Genomic DNA, 4,536 nt, shown 5'->3' with positions numbered 1-4,536 from the left:
AGATTGTTTCTTTGCAGTCTAGTTGAAGCAGCGAGGCATAATAGAAAAGAGCAAAGATTTAAAGTCAAATGGACCTAGTTTTGCATCTCAGCTCTACCGCTTTGAGCTGTGTGGCCTTACTTAACCTCTCTGAGCCTCAATTTTTTCATTTTTAAAATAGGGATAACAGTCATACCTACCTTACACTATATTGTGATGATTAAAGGAGATATATAAAGCACTTTGCATATAATATTTGTGGTGTAGTAAATTCTAGGTAGCTTTACAATTGTTTAAGTCTTGAAATCAGAACTGGTATGTCAAAAATGTTTTTAGCAATTTTTAGTAATTTAATATTTGTAGGTCAAAAAGAAGATTTGCAGTTTATGGCCATGCTACCCTGAACGAGCTCGATCCCGGCTGATCTTGGAAGTTAAGCAGGATCAGGCCTGGTTAGTACTTGGATAGGAGACCACCTAGGAAGACCAGGTGCTGTAGCCGTAAAAAATAAAAAATAAAGGATTCGTAAATTGACAAGGTCCTTGCAATCTGTAAGGTCAACCAAGGGCCAAGGGTTGCCTCGCCTAAAAAAATAAAAATAAAAATAATAATAATAATAAAAAGAAGAGTTGCAGACATGAAGGAGAAGGTGTGAAGGGGTGATCAGAAATGATTCTTCCTCTTCCAAATAAATTAACTAATAAGGCAATGTGTAACTGGCGAGTTCAGAAAAAATTTGATTAACTTCAGTTCCTTTTATGTGCAATCTGGTGTGCTGAGCTGGTCCTGAGACTTTATAAAGCATTTGCATAATACCTGACAGATGACTGTCATGGATAAATCAACTTGACTTTTGTATATTTCAAGTGTGTTTATTTTGAATTTTGGTGTAAATCCCTTGAGATCCAGAACCTCTTTTACAATTAATTTGAACTTTCTAAAGTGTTTAATACATTGGAAGCTCTATTTGAAGATGCAATCTGTGATGTAATATCTTTTGAAGATGTAATCTGTGACTAACTCACAGAAATTATATTTCTTCTTCAGTTGAGTTAGAGACGAGTAGAACATGCTGTTAAGAGGGGTTAGATAACCGTTGAGAGAATGCACTCACCCAGTGATTATTCTGTTACCTAATTTTTAAAAATTTCATATTTACCTTAAGGGGAACAAGCTCTTTAATTCTTTTTTCATTATAATCTTGCAATTTATTTTCATATGTTTCAAAGATATTACATTACTGTATTCATTCCATTATTTTAGACCCTGCTCTAATTTATAACTCATCTTATGTCAAGACATAGATATTAGTTTGAGATTTTCATGAAAAAACTCTATAAAGAGGTCCTACCTAGAGAATGGTAGATTCCCTCTTTTGATTCAATTTGTGTACTCTGGCAATCAATATATGTAATTAGTTTTACATATAAAATTTGGAGCAGCTACTATTATAAATAACAAATGTATTCTTAAAACATGAATACAATAAAAAATAAAAATGCTATTTAAAATAAATAATCATAGTAAAATTTAGGTTTTTAGTATGTGATACCTTACAAATAATAAATCAGTATTTTTCCATGTATTTAATATTAAAGTCATATGTATAGATTAATAGTTAAAGTCACAGTTATACATATAACATAAATTTAGATTTCAAATTTTTAAATAACTACTGTAAAGATAGATACTTAACACTGAATTCACAGTGATTCTAGTTCATATATTTTTTTTTCAGAAACTTAATACCCTATAATTGTTATAATTATCCTAAGTCCCAATTACCAATATGCAGTACTCAGAAACCAGAAACCATTTTGGTTACTTGAGCTTTATGAATTTTGAATTAATTTAAATTTAAAATTTGTGTTACAGTTTTCACGTAAAAAATTTCAAAATTATGTTAATGTCTTTTATAAATTCTTTTATAATCAAAATAAAATACTGGAAAATGCATGCATTTTGAAGTTAAATAAAGTGGGGCTTAAATCTGGATCTTCAATTTATCAGCCACATGACTTTGGAAGAGTCACTTCTCCTCCTGAACTACAAGTTTCTTATCTCTACAATGAGAGTACAATAGTCCCATCTTATTCACTGTTTCACTTTCTGGGGTTTCAATATTCTTGCTCAACAGGATTCTGAAAATATTAAATAAAAAATTCCAGAAATAAACAATTTTTAAGTTTTACATTGCAAATTACTCTGAGTATGATGATGAAATCTGGAGAGTCCCTCTCAGTCCCTCCCAGGACGTGAATCATCTCTGTCCAACCTCTCAACACTGTATATACATTCCCCGCCTTTTAGTCACATGGTGGTCTTATGTTATCAGATTGTTGCAATATTGCAGGGTTTGTGTTCAAGTTACACTTATTTTACTTAATAATGGCCCCAAAGTGCAAGGATAGTGATAATGGCAATTTGGATATGACAAAGAAAAGATGTACGATGCTTCCTTTAAATGAGAAAATGAGTACAGTATAATAAAATATTTTGATAGACCACATTCACATAACTTTTATTACAGTATATTGTTATAATTGTTCTATTTTATTATTACTTATTATTGTTAATCTTTTAATGTGTCTTATTTAAAAATTAAGCTTTATCATAGATACATATATATAGGAAAAAGAGTACAGTTGACCTTTGAACAGTGTGGGGGTTAAAAGCATCTACCCCTGTGCAGTCAAAAATCCATGTTCAACTTTTGACTCTACAGTTCACTCTTCACTACTGCACATTCAAACAGCCTTGGACTGGAAACGATTTTTACATTGAAATTCTGTTTTCAATCCGAGGTTGGGAAATCGCAATTGGAAAAGCAAAAATAGTGTTTTCGATCTACACTTGGTTAAATCTGCAGACGTGAAAACGGCTGATACAAACAGCAAACTGTATTTATTGAAAAAAATCCGCATCTAAGTAGACCCACTCAGTTCCAACTTTGGTGTTCAAGGGTCAACTTATACATAGAATCAGAAGTTTCAGGCAACCACTGGGGGTCTTGTAATGTATCCCCTGAAGATAGTGGGGACTACTGTAATTTAATTCAATGATGTATGGTGGCTTAGAGATAATGCATGTAAAGCCTCTAGTACCAGGACTGGTTTATAGTACATGATCCAAATTGGGTGCTATTGACAATAAAAATAATAACATTAATAAAGAATCTAATGCAACATAACAATACTAAAACTATTCAACGAATTGTAATATGTCAAGATATAATTTAGAGTCTACGGCCATGCTACCCTGAACAAGCCCAATCCCATCTGGTCTCGGAAGCTAAGCGGGGTCAGGCCTGGTTAGTACGTGGATGGAAGACCACCTAGGAAGACCAGGTGCTGTAGGCGTAAAAAATAAGGGGTTGTAAACTGACAAGGTCCTTGCAATCTGTGAGGTCAACCAAGGGTTGCTTCACCTAAAAATAAATAAATAAATAAATAAATAAATAAATAGATAGATATTTTAAATATATAAATATATATATAATTTAGAGTCAGTAGATAATAACTTATTCTAAACAAATACCCAATCTTAACATAGAACAAATAGAACATTTTTTTTCTGTAAATCAGAAAAATATTTTTCTCAAATCAGAGTCCCTTGTTTAACAAAAATGTTCCATCATTTATTTATTTATTTTCTTATTCAGCCTAGCATTCACAGACTTCTGTAATTGATGTACCTCTACCTCTCTGAGTTTGATTTTCCTCTCCAAAGGGATAAAAAGGGTTGTATATGAGATTCTTACTTAGTAGATGCTTATCCAACTTTTTTGTATATTTGAGGAATACTCAGTAAAAGGAAACAGGCCTAAAACATTGAATATTTCCAGTAGCATAAAGGAAAAAACTTATTGCAATGTCAAGATGGCCTATTGAAGAAGAGTGCATTCATATAAATATATTCAGGAATTGATTACATTTTAATTGATTATCTTCATTTTAAAAATGGAGATAAAATATCAATCTTTTAAGATAATATGGAGAATTAAAAGTCTAAACAATATCAGAAATGTTTAGTTTCTAGTAAGTAGAAAGTTTTAATTAATTATTAGTGGTTATAATAATTATAGTGGTGGTGATGACAATGATGTAAAAAGTATGAGAAGAGTTTCAAGATCAGAGGGAGGTAATCTGCTATATATTTAGGGCTTTATAAAAAATTTCCTAAATAAATAGTGTTGTGTTCTGGTATTCCTACACAGAAAGGATATTCGAGACAAATAATCTGCCTGGAAGATACATATTTTAACATCTAATTATTTAAATGTACTACATAATTAGGAAGCAGGAAGAACAGATCCATAAGTGTTTAAAAAATATATAAAGCAAATTATCTATCTGAGATGCAGCACATATAACACTCATACAACTGAAGCAGCGCAAAGTATGATGTAAATCATTTTACTAAGTCAGAATAAAGGTGCTATTACTCATGGTTATGTAATACTATCTGTAATTTCTGTGTTAAACTTGACATTATAAATCCCTTAATCTGCGTATTTAAAAGCCGTTCTATGGCTCATTTTTCAAACATATTCCCGTT

General features: G+C 31.3%; 2 pseudogenes; both read left to right on the top strand.

The window, feature by feature from the left end:
• The first annotated feature begins 361 nt into the window (after nt 1–361).
• LOC120597323 (uncharacterized) lies at nt 362–480 on the top strand (annotated as a pseudogene).
• Nucleotides 481–3,219: 2,739 nt separating this feature from the next.
• LOC120597245 (uncharacterized) lies at nt 3,220–3,338 on the top strand (annotated as a pseudogene).
• The last annotated feature ends 1,198 nt before the right edge of the window (nt 3,339–4,536 follow it).

Source organism: Pteropus medius, unplaced genomic scaffold (assembly GCF_902729225.1).
Source record: "Pteropus medius unplaced genomic scaffold, Ma_sr-lr_union100, whole genome shotgun sequence".
Classification (NCBI taxonomy): Eukaryota; Metazoa; Chordata; class Mammalia; order Chiroptera; family Pteropodidae; genus Pteropus; species Pteropus medius.
The sequence above is the reverse complement of the archived record's forward strand: the minus strand, read 5'-3'. Positions and strand labels throughout refer to the sequence as shown.